This window comes from Poromitra crassiceps (genome assembly GCF_964638095.1).
Source record: "Poromitra crassiceps genome assembly, chromosome: 6".
NCBI lineage: Eukaryota > Metazoa > Chordata > Actinopteri > Beryciformes > Melamphaidae > Poromitra > Poromitra crassiceps.
The window spans coordinates 51,538,824-51,557,286 of NC_139627.1; the positions used below are offsets into that span (position 1 = coordinate 51,538,824).

At 45.6% G+C, this 18,463-nt stretch overlaps 1 protein-coding gene and 1 pseudogene across 2 annotated transcripts in view; both read left to right on the forward strand.

The window, feature by feature from the left end:
* Nucleotides 1-18,463, forward strand: part of LOC310777967 (ATP-binding cassette sub-family C member 12-like) — a gene marked incomplete at both ends in the record, with an annotated part of 450,252 nt that overhangs the window by 277,577 nt on the left and 154,212 nt on the right. The gene's annotated exons all lie outside the window — the stretch shown is intronic.
* Nucleotides 4,971-13,022, forward strand: LOC310778755 (MKI67 FHA domain-interacting nucleolar phosphoprotein pseudogene; annotated as a pseudogene). The gene is made up of 3 exons: nucleotides 4,971-5,090; nucleotides 5,428-5,556; nucleotides 12,939-13,022. The product of its transcript is annotated as an MKI67 FHA domain-interacting nucleolar phosphoprotein pseudogene (transcript).

Sequence of the window (18,463 nt, forward strand, 5' to 3'; positions counted from 1 at the left end):
GCCATTAAAATGACCAGGAGTTCTGAGCACGTGTTGCATGTTGTGCACCTATACCTCATTTGGAGGAACTTGTCCCGCACGTGCTCGCACTCCTCCCTGGTTTTGCGTAGCGCCCTCTTGTGGTAGAAGGGTGAAGGCTTGTGTGTGCCCTCCGACAGCTCCTTGAACAAACCCAACCAGCTCAGATGCTCCACGCTCTGAAAGGGAAAGGGAGTACCAACCATCAGCTCAGCCTCAGAGGTTAGGGAAGCCGGCTTCGGCAGCTTGTCACCGGAGGGTTGCTAGTTTGAATTCCCAGAACACCTCTTCAGATTTAGGTGAGGGAAAGGATGATGTCGTCCCTTTCCTCTGTAAATACTGTCAAATTGCCTCATCTGAACGTAGGCACAGTGATGCAAAAGAGCATACATACATGTAAAAAAAAAAAAAAAAAAAAAATAGAGAAAGAAAGAAAAAATCACTTCAAACCACAGATATTTCATTTACATGTTGGAACCACTGCAAAGAGGAAAATTGTATCCACAAAACAGTTAATTTTTTTCAGATTAGAAATAAACTTAAAAACGAAAGTCCAATCAAAATAAATAAATAAAATAAACTTGAGTTGTATGCAAATATTTATACCCCCATGTTTTACGATTTTATCCAGTTCCATGTATTATATTTCTCCTCTCAAAAATGTCAGCTTTAAAAGCACAGAAATACTTTGAATCTACCTCCAGTTTCTCCCTGAATGAATCCACCTGCTTCTTCATCTCATACACGACTGCAGGAGCCTCCCCGGCCTCGACCAGGATCTTCTTCTCCAGGCCCTGTAGTCTGAACAAACACAGTGTTGGTATGGTGCACATTCATTCCATTGAGTTGAGCATCACCCTAAGAATAGTTGATTATAAGGATACTGCCATAACCAAAACATATGTGTTGTCTAAGTTTCTTTTGGTATTGTACTTTTTTAAATTTTCACTTCATTTTTTTTTCAAGCCCACCCTCCCCGTTTTTCCTCCCAATTGTACTTGGCCAATTCCCCTGCTGTCCCAGTCATTGCTCCACCCCCCTCTGCCGATCTGGGGAGAGTGGTAGGCATTGTAGCACATGCTTCCTCCGATACATGTGCAGCCAGCTGTTTCTTTCCACCTGACAGCGAGGGGTTTCACCGGCAGGAACGTGGCACGCGGGAGGATCACACTATTACCGCCAGTGCCCCTCCCCCACGAGCAGGTGCCCCGACCGACCAGGAAGAGGCGCTAGTGCAGCGGCCAGGACACATCCAGCTTCCCACCCGCAGACACGGCCAATTGGGCCTGTATGCATGCCAGACCAACCGGCGACCCTCGTATTGGTAGGCAGGCAATCTACTGCTGCACTACCTGGACGCCCACTTCAAGTATTACATCTTTTCTTTTTTGCATCATAAGTAGGGCTGGGTTAAAAAAAATCTATATATCGATATTGAATCGATATTCATGTGAAGGAACAAGTATCAATACATAAATCCCAGTATCGATCTTTTAAAATGCAACAAATGCAACATAGGCTATAATATTATAGGCTGTGTGTGGTAGTTAAAACATAGTTTCAAGTTTACTTTTATTTACGTTTGTAGTTGAAACAAAAACATAAATACTGTAGGCTACATGTGCATTGTGCATGCACCATGAGCCAGATGTACAGACCTCAAATCTGTTTGCACTATAATGTTTGTGAACTGGAAATGTTCATGAGCTGTATTTTATTTTATTTTATTCACAAAGCATTTATACTTTATGAAACACTGTTTACAACATGCTGCTGTTCAATGATTCTGTTGTATAGTGGAAATCTAAATTTGTTTGGCTTCTCACAGAAGACTGTAAAGAAAGAGACAGAAGACTGTAAAGAAAGATAAGATGTTGAATGACTATGTTGGTCATGTTTAAATAAAAAGGAATTACATGATGTAACTGCTTGCTTTATGGTCAATTCTTAATGTAAATATTCATATTTTGTAATAATGCACCAGGTTAGAGGGTTCCTTGTACAATTTACAGCATTAGTTCTTTGAGAATCTCTTCCATTATCAAAGCAAAACTGGTATTGTAACTAAAATATCGATATCGAATCGTATCGGAAATCGTATCGACTTGGGACCTTGTGTATCGGAATCGTATCGTATCGGGAAGTCAGTGGCGATACCCAGCCCTAATCATAAGAGGATTATTTTTCTCTTCTTTCTCCTCCCTGCCTACCGTTTCTCCATGGACGAGAGGTCAAATCCTAGTGCCACCACAGCCAGCTCCACACCTGCAACGACAAGACGGGAGGGGAGAGATTCTCAAAAAATGTTCAGAAATAAATTGTGACTACGGTGTTTCCCTGGTGAAGATACGTAACGGCTCACTGTCGCACTCGGCAGCCACCACCTCCAGCCTGTAGCAGGAGTTGGGGCCGTTGGGCTCCAGGTGGGGCGAGATGTTGATGATGTTGCCTTTGGGGTTGTAGAGCTTCAGGATGTCGTGGGGTCCCGCCTCGGCTGCAGAGCGGAACAGGTCTGGAAACAACAAGCCCACAGTGTTGACGATTTAAAACCAACACTATGCCAATGGGTCAGTTCATTAGAGATAATTGCGTGGACAAACAACTCTCCCATCAACACTCCAAACAGGTGTTCTTGTCACAGAAAAAAAAATCAACAATTCATAACACTGGGAAATTGATTTTGTAAACTAACGAGGGTATATCACACCTGGGTCCACCAGACATGGACACAGGTCCCCCCCCCCGAAGCGGCTCTCCGCTCTGCTCTGCTAAACATATGCATTGTATTATATGTTATTGTATGTCAAGAGAGAAACATTCACACACTGAGGGGTGGGGTGGTGGGGCAATTCGGCCTGCTTTATCGCATCCCTCAATTACTTGTGGAATGCTTCCATTATTTTGGCAGCTACTTGGGTTCAAATGGGTTTGTTTGAATTGTTTGTATCAATGAACTAAATGCAGTAATCTTCAGGTTATGGTCGCCTAATTGTTGTTGTTTATACGGGGCATCAATTACATCTACCCACTTCTCCAAGGGCCACTACCCCACTGAAGAGCTGAAGACACACTGACAGCTGACAGACAGCTGAAGACAGACTGAAGAGCTGTCAGTGGCAGCTGCATCACTCTCCTCAGCTCAGGCAACACATACAGTCCATCCTCGGCTTGTGCATCACTCTCTGCAGCTCAGGCCAACACAGTCCATCCTCGGCTTGTGCATCACTCTCTGCAGCTCAGGCCAACACAGTCCATCCTTGGCTTGTGCTGTGGCTGTGGCTGAGCTACACATTTTGTCCCGGGTGTGTTCTCCTTTTCACATGCCAACAGGAAAGCTGTTAAATGACACTGCCGTAGTAGTAGTAGTAGTAGTATACAGTATATCAGTGAACTCTTCCCTATGTATCCCATGTTCCCAAGGAAACCTACATGGTGGAGTTGGTTTAATTAGTAAAGACAGATCAAGCATTCTTCTTGAACAACAGGAAACACATTTGGGAGAGTTTTGGCAAATTTATGATAAGCAAATGTCCCATACATATGACCCAGAGAAGCAGATACCACTTCTTACCTAGTGCTGCTGTGCACAGTGCACCAATACTAGCCTATATCTAGTATCATTTTACACACACACACACACACACACACACACACACACACACACACACACACACACACACACACACACACACACACACACACACACACACACACACACACACACACACACACACACACACACACACAAAAGTACCTACCTTTTACATCCTGTGCAGGACAATCCACTGGGAACTCGGCCTGCTCTGGTCTCCCGTTCACTGTGAAGTAGATGATTTGTGTTGTTGCCATATCAGAGGTTTGGAGCTGTGATGTTGCCACGTTCAGTGCTGATCTGAATCCACACTGTCTGTCGCTTCATCGTTTTATACTGGAGTGACACTGACTCCACCCCCTCCCTCTTTCTGCTCCTCCCTCCCTGTTTACAGTTTGTAGCATTGGCCCAACAGATCACAGGGAAATTAATGCATTGATTTATTTCAAAGTGACACTTGGTTGTTTGTTCTGTGCTGCTCTCTCTCTCGTAGTCTGGGCACCATTCACCCCGCTTTTTCTCGTGGGGGCGTAAACCAAGCAACCGGAAATAGGTGCGCCAAGAAACGTCTTTGTTGCCGTTAGCTTGACGCGGCGAGGTTACGTTAGCTAGAGCCTGAAAAGAACAACAACACAAGTTGTATAGTAGCGTTAGCACATTTCTAGTAACTGCCGAGGAAGGTTTCTGGAGAGCCAAAGACAATGGAGTACTCGCCATGTGAAATGTTATGATCAATGTCCATGTCTTTCCCAATCCCAGCACAGGCTGTTGTTCATGCTTCAACTGTTGTAGCCTATTCGATCCTCCATTATCAATAACAGCGGACAGACAACTAGTGTTATAACTATTCCATCAACTGGCCATTTGTTTGAAAAGTAAAGATTCTGTATTGGCTTAAAATATGTGAGATTGTGAATCCGCAATGTTTCTACAAGAACTTCTTCAAAAACCTCCATCTTTTGTTTTGTCGTTTGCCGTTTTATTTTCTGATTCGTTGTGTCTAATTGTCAAGTTAACGAGCTATTTCCGCTGTTACTTCCTGTCTAGGGCGGGCTCTAGGCCGGAACCAGGCAGGGAGACAAAATCAGCCAGGCTCTTTCTTCTCACCGAGAAGAGCCCCCCCCCCCCCCCCCCCCCCCCCCCTCCTCGGCAGATAGACCTCCACTACGCTAGATGGCGCTGTTTGAAGCGTATCTAGAGTTCCAGTTCATGCAGATCGTCTCTTTCATGACGTCGTTTTTTGTGACCGCATGGGCAACCGGATGAAAAGACCAACGTGGTGTATTCTGTGGAGCTGGGCGATTATTACTCGGGTGTTTTTTTTGTCAGAGTTTATTTTAGAAATCGCCAATTAACTGCGATGACCGAAAGCAAAGCGGCTGCGGCTGCTAACCCGGCTAAAGAGCTGCTGGCGTTGAACCCCAAAGAAGAAGCAGAGTTCAAGAAAAAGGTCCAGGCGGTGAAGAAGAGACCTGGCAAGGTTCGTGGCGAATGCAATGGTCCTTAGTGAAACGTGTTCAAATAACCCTGAGACTATACCTCAACGTCGCAGTTTTTATGTTTGTAAAAACTTGCCCACGTCTTTTAACTGCGTTGTTCCAGGTATTCGTTGTCGCCCATAAACCATTTAGCTTTTAGCTAGTTAAGACGACTCAGCTTCCAGCAAACGTTACGTCAGATGTCACTTAGCTTCTAGCGTTAGCTAGGTCTGCTTCCAATGTTTGATATTTCTCTGACTGCGTCTGCGTCACACAATTTCTTATTTTTCTTTTCTTTTTCTTCTTCTTCTTCTTCTTCTTCTTCTTCTTCTGGTGTAGGCGTACAGTGACAGCCCAGGAGTGGTCTATGTGGGCCACCTGCCTGTTGGCCTGTTTGAGACTCAGCTCAAATCATACTTTCAACAGTTTGGAACAGTCCTGAGGCTGCGACTGGCCAGGAGTAAAAAGGTAACTAACATGACAGAAATCATGCTCCACGGGAGACACTCGACTCTGCTCCTTTTTCCAGCATAGAACATCTCTCTTGGCAATGTGTTTTAGGATGGGCTTCTAAGTAACAATACCTGTATTTTCCTCAGCCACGTGCAGAATAGGGCTGTGCCGATAGGCAATATATTGTTTAGCATACGATTATCATATCATTATCATCACTTTATTTACTTTTACTTTACTTTATTGTCATTTAGCAGACGCTTTTATCCAAAGCGACGTACAACAGATTAAAATACATCACACAATTAAACATAGCAGAATAATGGAAATAGATTAAAACAGACAATATGTGATCATGATAAAAATATGCATAGATAAAAATGATCAAGAGTGCAGATTATTACAGTGTATGAACAGCAGAGGGAGAGATAGGAAAATGGATGGTGAATAGATGAGTTTTTAGTTTTCTTTTAAATATGGGCAGAGATGTGGCCGTTCTAGCTGCAGGGGGAAGCTCATTCCACCATGTCGGGGCGAGAACTGAAAAAAGTCTTGTTCGTGCGCCACCTGTAGGGCCGCGCAGGGAGGGAGGGGCGAGACGTCCTGCACTAGTGGAGGGGCGGAGGGAGCGGTAGGAGGTTTGGAAACTGACCAGTGGCTGTAAATATGTAGGGGCTGTTTGATAGACTGCTTTGTAGGCTAAAACCAGGGTCTTGAATTTAATGCGAGCCAGGATGGGAAGCCAGTGTAGCTGACGGAAGAGGGGGGTGACATGGGAAAATTTGTTTTGATTGAAAATCAGACGGGCTGCAGCATTTTGAATGAGTTGAAGTGGTTGGATAGTGGAGGCAGGGAGACCGGCAAGCAGAACGTTACAGTAGTCAAGGCGGGGAATGACAAGGGATTGAACCAGGAGTTGTGATGCTTCTATGGTGAGAAATGGACAGATTTTTCTGATGTTATAGAGGGCAAAGCGGCAGGAACGTGCGGTGGCAGCAATGAAAGGGGAGAAGGATAATTGATTGTCAAGTATGACTCCGAGGTTCTTGGCTGTTATGGAGGGAGATACTATGGAGTTATTGATGGTGATAGAGAGGTCGGTCAGAGGGGAGTCTTTGGCAGGGAGAAAGAGAAGTTCTGTTTTTTCTAGGTTCAGTTTGAGGTGGTGAGCAACCATCCAGGCCCCAATGTCTTTCAGACAGGCAGAGATGCGTGCTTCAATTAGGGTGTCAGAGGGGGGAAAGGAAAGGTAAAGTTGGGTGTCGTCGGCATAAGAGTGATAAGAGAAACCATGGGATGAGATTATGTGACCAAGTGATTTCATGTATAGAAGGAAAAGGAAAGGACCTAAAACAGAGCCCTGGGGGACACCAGTGGAAAGAGTGCAGGGGTTAGAAAGGGACCCTCTCCAGGACACCTGGAAAGTGCGCTCAGAAAGATAAGAAGAGAACCAGGAAAGTGCAGTGCCAGTAATACCCAAGTCGGTGAGAGTGGAAAGCAGAATATGATGGTTGATGGTGTCGAAAGCAGTGGATAGGTCAAGGAGTATAAGAACAGAGGAAAGGGATGAAGCTTTTGCAGAGTGGAGGGCGTTGGTGACCAAGAGGAGAGCAGTTTCGGTGGAGTGAGCAGGTTTGAAGCCGGATTGTAGGGGATCAGAAAGGTTGTTGTTGGAGAGATGGATAGATAGTTGGTCGGAGGCTGCGCGTTCAAGTGTTTTGGAAATGAAGGATAGAAGAGAGACGGGACGGTAGTTATGGATGGTGTTGGGGTCAAGGGATGGTTTTTTGAGAAGGGGTCGGACCCTAGCAGTTTTCAGGGCCGACGGAAAAGTACCAGAGGACAGAGAGGAGTTGATGAGAGTGGTGAGGAAGGGCAATATGTCAGGAGAGATAGACTGTAGAAGAGAGGAGGGGATGGGGTCTAGGGGGCAGGAGGTGGCACGGTGGGAATTGATCAGTTGTAGTACTTTTACAGAGGTGAGGGGAGAGAAGGAATGGAAACTGAGAGGGGAGGATGGAGTATTCGAAGTTGAGACAGGAGACGTGTTGTGGGGGACAGGAGGGGGGAAGGACGAGCTGATGTCTGCAATTTTCTTAGTGAAAAAGGTTAGAAAGTCATCTGCGGTGAGGGAGGAGGGGGGGGGGAGGGGAGGGGGGATTGAGGAGGGAGGAGAAAGTGGAGAAAAGTTTCCTGGGGTTGGAGGCAGAGGACTGAATTGTTGAAATGAAGAAAGAGGTTTTTGCTTTGGAGACTGCAGAGGTGAAGTTTGAAAGAGTGAGGTGGTAGGCTGAGAGATGAATGGGGTTGAGGGTTTTCTTCCAGGTTCTTTCGGCTGATCTAAGTTGGGTGCGGTGAGTGCGGAGAGGATCGGATAACCAGGGAGCAGGGGGAGTGGAACGGGCGGGTTTTGTAGTGAGAGGACAGAGTGAATCGAGAGCTGAGGAGAGGGAGGATAAGAGAGTGTTGGATGCCTCCTCAGTAGTGAGGTGAGAGAATTGTTCGGCAGAGGGGAGGAGGGAGATGGCAGCAGAGGAGAGAGACGTGGGTGACAGGGATCTAAGGTTGCGACGGATTGTGACCAAGTGAGTGGGAGGTGGATGGGAGGGGGGGAGGGAGATTGGAAGAAAGAAGGTTATGAAGAAGTGGTCGGAAACAGGGAGGGGGGTAACAGTGAGGTTGGAGGAACGGCATGAACGAGTGAAAATAAGATCTAGTAGATTACCGGCTTTGTGGGTGGGAGGAGAGGCAGAGAGGGAGAGGTCAAAAGAAGCAAGGAAGTTGAGAAAGGAGGGAGAATGGAGAGTGGGGGCCTGGAGGTTGAAGTCCCCTAAAAGAAGGAGAGGTGTGCCGTCTTCAGGGTAGAGGGAGAGAAGTGTGTCCAGTTCGTCCATGAATTGACCTAAAAGTCCAGGGGGGGCGGTAGATTGTGATGATGACTAGTTTGATGGAACAGGTAGTGGTGACAGAATGGAATTCAAAAGAGGAAATGGAAAGATGGGAGTGCTGTGTAATAGTGTAGGACCAGTCAGGGGAGATGAGGAGACCCGTGCCACCCCCTCGGCGGCCGGGTCTTGGTGTATGGGAAAAGGAGAAGGCGGATGAGAGAGCTGCAGGAGTGGCTGTGTTTTCGGGAATGATCCATGTTTCAGTCAGGGCGAGAAAAGTGAGAGAATGAGAGAGGGCATGGGCTGAGATGGTATCTGTTTTATTTACAGCCGACTGGCAGTTCCAGAGTCCTCCTATAATATTGAAAGGTGTATGGGGGTCGGGGGGGAGTGGGGGGGGGACAAGGGGAATTGGTAAGAGGTTGTTATTATTTATAGCCTTATGCAAAAATTTGCTCTGTGATGGTAAAATGGGAGGGCGGCGAGGACGAGAAATAGGTGGAATTGAAAACACTAACAGATTGGAGTTGTCACTAATGGGGAGCAGGGGGGATGGGTAGATGGGGATGTTAGAGAGGTGAATGGTGTCTCTGTAGTGGACTGGAGTAAAGAGAGAAGGGGAGAGAGAATCAGAAGGGGTAATGAGTCCATGCGGCCATGAGGGGGCACTAGTCCGGTTTTGTGGAGGGAATGGAGAGTGGAGAGACTGACCGGAATTGACCGGTGAGCAGGGGGGCGGGGCTGACAGTCACGTGCGGGGCAGTGTGGAGGAATGGACGGCGGAGGCACGGTGGAGGTTAGCCGCCAGCATTGTTGTTCCGAGTGAGTTCAGGTGAAGGCCGTCTGGAGCAAAAAAGGAGGGGCGCTCCCAGAACAAAGTGAAATTATGGACGTAGGTGAAGTGATGGGACGCGCAGGCAGACATGAGCCATGTGTGGAGAGCCAGCAGCCTGCTGAATCTCATGTCGCCTCGACGAAAAGTGGGAAGAGGGCCAGAAAGAAAAACGGATTTGCCAGACTTGACTAGGATGTCAAACAGGACGAGGAAGTTTTGTTTTGTTATTTCGGATTGTTGTCTGTTAACATCATTTGTGCCAACGTGGAGGACTATATTTTTTATTGAAGGGGGGAGTGAGGCCAGGACAGACGGAAGTTCATCAATGATGTCGTTAGTTGTTGCGCCGGGATAACAATACTTGGTGGCGTTTACAAACTGAATGTTTTTTATTATGGAGTCTCCTATTACCAAGACGGTCGGGGGGAAGAGGGGAGGCAAGGAGGTCGGAGACGAATGAGGACTAGTGGGGAGGGTAGCGAGTTTATGTACCGGAGGGGGGCTGGGGGGAGGGGGCGCGGTGGAAGAGCCACGGCCGCGCTGGGGTATGAGATGCGAGAGGGGGGATTCGGATGGGAAGTCGAACTCGAGGGTGCGCGAAGGCTTGTTTATGGAGCGCAAAGGGACCGGGGAGAGGAGTGGCGGCGGGGATCTGACGGTGGGGCAGGCGGTGAAAATGAAGTGACCAGGGCGTATGAGAGAAGTGCGTGATTGGGATGAAGGGGCAGTGGGGAGATTGGGAGATGGTGGCTGGGGCAGCGAGTCCTCGTCCTTTAGGGACGAAAACCTGTTCTGGGTGGACAACTGAAGATTCCCAGGGGAAGAGGGGCGAGGGAAAAGTTTTCCGCCATGTTTGCTGTGGCTAGCTAGGGTCCACGGCATATTCTGACCAGGTGTGGAGATTGCCAGAGCCCTGGGATTTTCGCCTCGCCACTCGGGTTGGACAGGCCGAGTGGTGGGAGGGGGTGGGTCGAGGACCGTGAGAGCTAGAGCAGCTGAGATGTTGTTGGTACCGGCAGGACCCATTTGGATCACCGAGTCTGAGTCCAGTTCGGTGAGAGGCGGAGAAGAGGGGGGGGCTATGCTTTTGACCAAGGAATCCATGATGTCTTCCTCATCTCTGAGCTGGTGGAGGACAGATATGCGTTGTTGCAGGAGGGAGATCTTGACATCTTTACGTTGGCAGTCCGAGCAACAGGGAGGAGGGGTAAGTGAAGGCATTGTGTGTTTGTATGTGATATTTTAGGTGTGTGTGTGTGTGTATGTGTGTGTGTGTGTGTGTGTGTGTGTGTGTGTGTGTGTGTGTGTGTGTGTGTGTGTGTGTGTGTGTTTTGGCTGGGATTGTAAACCTGGAGGGAGAGAGAAAAACAGCAGTGGCCAGTACGGGTGTTTTGGTTGCAGTGGTTAGCAGAGGAGGTGGTATTCGCAGCATAGGGCTAATGCTAGCTGGTTGACAGAACAGGATGGATCACTTACCGGCAGAGGCCCGAAAGACCGGGCCTGCTGCGTTGATATGGCTTCGGCAAGTGATCGAGTAGGCGTCCGGTGGAGGTATTGAGGTAGCTGTGGAGAGATACAAACAGCAGTGGCCAGTACACGTGTCGTGTTTGCAGCAGGAGTCAGTAGCTCTGTTGTTATTGGCATTAGCAGCAGAGGCTAATGCTAGATGGATGACAGGGAAGGATCAATCACTTACCGGCAGAGGCCCGGTTATACGGGCCTGCTGCGATGATGAAGTATTGGCAAGTGATCGATGAGCAATCAGGGCAGTATTCTTCCCAGGCCTGGCTTGGTAGATGGGCTGGTGCTCAGTGCTGAGGCCTGGGCCTGGCCTGGTAGATGGGCTGGTGCTCAGTGCTGAGGCCTGGGCCTGGCCTGGTAGATGGGCTGGTGCTCAGTGCAGAGGCCTGGGCCTGGCCTGGTAGATGGGCTGGTGCACAGTGCTGAGGCCTGGGCTTGGCCTGGTAGATGGGCTGGTGCACAGTGCTGAAGCCTGGGCTTGGCCTGGTAGATGGGCTGGTGCTCAGTGCTGAGACCTGGGCCTGGCCTGGTAGATGGGCTGGTGCTCAGTGCAGAGGCCTGGGCCTGGCCTGGTAGATGGGCTGGTGCTCAGTGCTGAGGCCTGGGCTTGGCCTGGTAGATGGGCTGGTCCTCAGTGCTGAGGCCTGGGCTGGTAGCTAGGCTGCTACTGCAGTGAATCCAGTAGGTCAGCACAAACAATTCTCATCAGATGAAGTCCAAAAGTGCAAAAGTTGTTGCTCAAAGCTGAGGCCTTGGCTAGGCTTGGTAGATGGGCTGCATGCTCAGTGCTGAGATCTAGATGTGGCCTGGTAGCTAAGCTGGTAGCTAAGCTGCAGTGAGTTCAAAGAGTGAGTACAGCAATTCTCACCAGATGCTGTCCAAAAGTGCAGAGGAAAGGGGTATAGGTTCCAAAAACTACTCGGTAGTCAATGCACAAACTCTAAAAACAATAAAGCTTATTCCCAAGAGGCTAAAATCCCTGATTAAAACCAAATTTCAAAGACAAACACTCATCAGAGACACAGGACTGAATGATTCATCATTCAGTGGAATCATATAGCGGCCATCATGTTGATAATGCTCACTGCTGTCTAGATGAATGATAAACTCTGTTAAAAACTCTTGACAAAATGAGGTATGAAACATTTTAAGGAATATTTATTTGAAAAGGAGAAAAAAAAGTTTGACATCACACCTCTTGTTTTCAAGACTATCACAATATTGATTTCAATCATAATTGCCAAGCCCTATATTTTAACCAGGGGTGTCGTGGAGGGTAAACGCAAGTAAACGCAGTTCACCCACCCCTTTGAAATGAGGCAGATAGTTTACTCGCCTATTTTCAGATCAACTGTATAAATCAATAAGGGCAAACAAGGTGCGTAAACTACTCACCTTGGATAGTTTACCCACCTCTGTATTTACCACTACACCCCTGATTTTAACACGGTTATCACTAGACAAGCGGTGGCTGCATTTTCAAACAGCTACAATATCCCTGCTGGTGCCAAGGCATTTGTTGCAACAGTGTTAAGGATGGATTCCAAAGGCATGATCTAGTACAGTAAAGTAAAGGTAAAGTCCCACTGATTGTCGCACACCTGAGTGTGCGAAATTTGTTCTCCGCATTTGACCCATCCCCTGGGGGAGCGGTGAGCGGCAGCAGTGCCGCGCTCGGGAATCATATGGTGATCTAACCCCCCCAATTCCAACCCTTTGATGCTGAGTGCCAAGCAGGGAGGCAAATGGGTCCCATTTTTATAGTCTTTGGTATGACTCGGCCGGGGATCGAACTAACAACCTCCCAGTATTACAAATGAAAGGCAACACATCAAATCCCCAGTAGAAAAGGTGTACACATAATTTGGCTTGTGGCACAGACTGAAAATGACCTCAGGTCCTCCCAGTGGTCTGGGGTCAGATAACTGTGCCTATAGTATTATGGTGCATTAAGCTTATCACTTGCTCCTCCTATTGGCAGTGTGATAAAACCCATGTGCCTACAACAACTTGAGGAAAAATACATTTAAAATAGCAAATCCAAAGAAAGTTTTCATCTTAAAGTGCAGGTATGAAGAACTAGGAATCAATTCAGATAGGTAACACCTAACTTTAGTTCTGTCTGTTCTTTTCTCTTGTATCTTGGTTTCCAGACAGGTGGCAGTAAAGGCTATGCATTTGTAGAGTTTGACTGTGACGAGGTGGCTAAGATTGTTGCAGAAACCATGAACAATTAGCATCACCGTGTCCTGCATCGGACACCTCTTTGCCTGTTTCGTCACGTCCGGGTCAGAGGTCTCTGATGTGGTTTCCGGTACTTTAGCGGGCATTTCAGATGCCGGATCGCCGCTTTGTGAAAGTGGAACTAATTTATACATCTATATGTGTCAATATGAGGAATTTCATATGAATATGTGCATGGTAACATGTCAAATTACTTTAGGAAAGTGACTTTGATGACAGAAAGCCATAAGACGTGCTTGGGCGACGAGAGTTACTGATCTTTACCGCTTCTATTTTGGCACTTAATAAAGTTGCTAGCTTGCTAGCTAACTAACGCTAGCTTTGTCTAAACAATGAAAGTGAATGATGCATAGTCGAATTGCCGTGGCCCGTGAGAATGACTTCACCAAAGAGCCATCTGTCTCAAATGCATTCATTTTCTGATATCTGCAACCAAAAATACAAAAGCTTTTAAAAAGTGTTGATTAAAAATGAAAATAACGTCTGTCTGTGGTGTGTGTGTGTGTGTGTGTGTGTGTGTGTGTGTGTGTGTGTGTGTGTGTGTGTGTGTGTGTGTGTGTGTGTGTGTGTGTGTGTGTGTGTGTGAGTGAGAGAGTGAGTGAGAGAGAGTCTGTCTCTCTATTGCAGCCAGGCAAAGTCTGATCAGAAAAGGTGAAAGATAAACTGGATAGATTTTACATTCAACTTTGTATTGTGTCTGGTTTTTCTTCTAAAGTAAGACAGAGAAATAAGAAGAGACAGACCCGGCCACAGAGAAAGTAAGAGTTTGATAAGATGTGTGGGTGTGAGAGAGTTTTCCTTTTTACAGGAACATCAAGATATTAAATATATATATATATATAGAAGATGTTAAAAAAGAAATTATATAGAAATTTAAATGTTGCACTGGTTTAAGGTAAATATACATCTGATAAATGCAATGTAATGGAAAATATATATGGCAATTTATAGAAGTTTAAAAAAATGATATCATTTTACAGATGCCAAACATGCGAGTAGTCGCAAAGAGGAAGAAGGAGGACAGGAAGAGGAGGAAGTGGGCCCTGGAGGCCATGCAACAGGCCATGGATGAGGTGGCAGCAGGCAGGCTCTCAAGCGGGCAGGCAGCCAAGAGGTTTGGGGTCCCAAAGTCCACCCTGTGTGACCGAGTCAGTGGAATTCGGGTGGCCTCTGATTGTGTCTATGGTCAGAGGCCACTTCTCACCCCTGAAGATGAGTATTCCCTGGTGGAGTACTGTTTGTACTCTGCCAGTCATGGGTTTCCACACTAATTACTTTTCCAGAGTAACTTGCCCAACACTGGTGTGGGGTTCAAAGACTGCAGTTGACTTGTCGGGCTCTTCCCGATTGTGAATCGGCATTATCAAACATGTTTGATATTTACAACTCGACAGACAATGGAATCTTGAGCAGAGAGCCAATGAGAGCAAGCGGGCGTGGGGAGTGGGGAGAAATGACGTGTGCTCCACAGTCGTGCTGGCGTGCTGCAAAAGTCTGCAGGCTGCAGACAGAGCGCACAGAAAGGAAGAGAATTGGTACCAAAAACACGCACACAGCTCTCCATACACTGCCTGCACAACACGAGATCTCTGCCTAACATGCCTAGGCATTCTGTTGCTCATCACAAGCCAGGCGATTAATAAAATACTCGTATTGTTTTAATTTTTACTAATGTAATTGGTGTGCAATGATTACATGCAACTTGATTGTTAATGCTAGCTAGCTAGTTACAGTAACGTTAACATTAGCATGTTTCCACGTTAAGTGGTCTTTTTTCCGCTATTTACAATTTGAATAATTACTATCCCCATCCATAATAAGATAGTACCTGGCTTCATCAGTAAATGGGGGCCACTGTCTCACGTCATCAATCCAGCTATGACGCTGTCATTCATTTGGCATAGCGTTACTGCAGTCTGCCAGCAGCACAGTCTACCTGCGGGGACCTGCCACCGCAGTAATGGCGGCGCCACTAGATGGCGGACTACACAAATTGGCCGGTGGATTCGTGTATATAAAGGGGGGCGTTTGAGAGAAGCAGCATCACACTGTGAGAGAGACAACATGGGGCTCCACTCACCTTGCCATGGGTAAGCCAAAATGTCCTCATTACATCAACCAGTGAGTGAGTGTGAAATAATACATATAAAATATTCTATAAAAGGTAAACATTTAAAGGTCCCATATTGTGTGGTTTTCTGCTGTTTTAAACATTTGTCAGTGGTCTTTAAAATAAGATCATGCATTCTGTTTGGGATTTGGAGACATCTCGTACATCTTGTATTTATCCTTTGCAGCTCGGTATACTCAGTTTTTTCTGCAAAGGCCCTGGTCTGGTTGGCCGATGAGGCGCTCCAGTGAGGTGCCCCTCTCATTGGCCACCTGATCTGTCACTCAAAGCAAACAGCTGACTGAGCCTAGAGCAAGCTACATGGCTCTGAATGGGCCAGCTGTGCCTGTACGCTGCCTGTAGCCTCCTTTAGCTAGCTGCACTGAGCTAAAGAGTCACAAAAAAAGAGTGTGAAAGTGAGACCGTTTGACAGATTCAGATTTAGAGGAAAAGAAACAGTTGAAGGTTCCATTCGCATTGCGGGTTGTTGGCATAGTGGGCGAACCCCGTTTCGGTGCGGTAAGTGGAGTGTGTTTTTATCTTAGCTTTGGCTTGTGTCGCTAAAGTTAGCATAGTAAGCTTGCACAACTACAGATTTCCTTGTCTGTCACGGCTATTATTCCTAGCGTTATAGTATATTATCACTATAGCCTATTTGGACCCCAGGAAGACTAGCTGTTGTCTAGGCGGCAGATAATGGGGATCCTTTTTAATAAGCAATAAACGCCTAGCTTGGCTGCTGTGTGGATGTAGCTATACTAACTGACTGGCTAATCCACAGCAGACATACGCTTTTAACGTTAATTTACATTCAAATGCATCAAATTGATGTGAAGATTCATCAAGGGATACAAATATTGACATGACACATGTAAACAATAATGCTTATTGTGTCCTATGCTATCTATTAATTTGGACATGACTGTTGTAACGCTAATTCATGCCAGTGTCATTCAGCAATAAAGCTAGCTCATCAGTTTTACAACTATAGCTGAAATAGTCAATAACTGCATGACATGGAGGCTTGGCCATTCCACCCATGTATAACATCTTACTGAGTTGATACCTTTATGGTTTGTTGTATGTTACAATAGTCTGTACAGTAACGTTACTCACATCTACTCTAAATTGCCTGTGCAAAATAATACATGTCATTGTAATGTTCTGAAGCTTGCAAAATGCAATAACAGTTACCCGTTCTCATTCCTTTAGGTTGCCAGAAGAATCAGCATGTTCAGGATCATCTTGGCGTGTATGTTTATATGTTAATGTATTCTCACTTCAGAATGCAATGAACAAAATCAGACTATGGACCCTTACAGATTAGAGGTATTATTATAGTATAGCAGTTGTGTATTCTGTGTATGCGTTGATTTGCCAAATATGGCCAACATGGATACTGTACATGACAATACATTTGAGCAACGTAATTGTGTTGTACTTTCTTACAAATCCATGTAGATAAACAGTAACACTGACTTCTTACAGAATCTACTTATTTTATTATAGAAAATACACACAACAATGCTTGTGCAGGACCATGCTATGCTGCAAAATCACAGGAATGTTCCACTGTAGCAGTAAAGTGGTGCAGTATCAATCACATAAATTATACGAGTATAGTATTTAACGAGTAAATAACGAGTACGGTAAATAGTATTTACGAGTAAAGTATTTAAAAAAAAGATGAAATATATTTGACAGTATGTCAAATACTATTCTCAATGTCTACAGACAGATCCTTTATCAGCTAGGTAGCTGGAGGATTTCTCGGTTGCAGGTGTGTTCATGTGTTGCTGCGCTCTCCGACGCTGGTGATGGCTGATGATGCTTCAGGAAAAGTGTACATCATTATGTAGCAAATTAGCGATTTGTGTGAGGGGCTGTGAGGGGGCGGGCTCTGGACGGGCCCTGTGAATTTTTTGCTCGACGCCTATTGGTTGGCGGCAAATTACGTAGTAAATCCATGCAAATTCTGGAACTCTGATTCGCCCTCTCCTGGGGCTCCCAATTTGTGGCAGGGGAGGGAGAGGAATGACTGTAGCAAGTGATTTCATACTTTTACAGATGTTGGTTAACACCTTCAAGTTTATACAAACCACAAAACCCATTTTCACAGTATGGGACCTTTAAGCTTCAACCACTGTCTTATCTTATGTCATTTGCCGAGATAGGCTCATTAACACAGTGCACCAGCCAGAAGGGTGAGGCAGCACCAGCAAGCAGCGCAAATTTAAAATTTTAATCTCCAGACAGCCTGTCAAGGTATATTTTGTAGACAGAACAACAATGAACATAACTATTATAAATAAATAAAAACATATGCCTATAATAATAAAAAATAAATAAATAAAAATAATGAAACTGCTTACTTGAGGCGCCATGCAGGGACGTGCACAGAACATTAGAGGGGCAGGGGCTCAAATTCATAAAAGGGCACTACAGCCGCCGTCCGGAGGGCGGCGGCAGAAATTTGAGGCAATTTGAAGGCCAATTTAGGGGTATAACTCATTTTAAATATTCCGATTTTAACCAGATTTAGAGGAATATCTCATTTTAGGATGAGACTTGTCACTGAAAAATAACTCCATAACTGAATAATATTGGTATATAAAAGTTGCATGCTGTTGCAATACTGTTGTGAAATCATTTAAGCATCAATATGTATTTGCTCCTTTTCTCCCTTTAGGTTGTTGTACTACAACAGATAGCAACACAGGCAGAAACATTGAACGATACTGAGTGAGGCTTGTAATATACCATGCATTTTAACCATAATTCTAAAAAGCAAGACAGAAGATTTAGATAAGGTGTATTAGAATTTTTTTTATTTTTTGCGGATTCAACAACACAACATCCCTTTCCAATAGTGTAAAGTAAAAAATATTTTCAAGAGCAACAATTCTGCATTTGTTCCCTATATTTTGGTTATTTATTTATTGGGTGGTTTATTTATTTATGTATTTATTTATTCATTCATTTTTAGGTTCATTTTTGGGTTGGTGCCTTCAGGGGCAGTTTAGAAAAACACTGCTCCATGCAGAGGCCTATTACAAATGGTGCATTCAAGGCCAAGAGAGCTCGGAAAAGGCATTTCTCTTTGAATGCTGCCTTCAGTGACGGCATGGAAAGGGCAATTTCCATACAAAGCACCATTAGAAATGCATTCATGGTCAGGAAAGGGCACTTTTTATTTAATTTTTTAATGTGTCTGAGCTGTTTGTTTTGTTCATGTGTTGTTGGAATGAAAATGAAAAATGTATTATAATTATATATATATAAAAAAAAAGGCACTTTTTACAGACTGAAAAAAAGGCAGGGGCT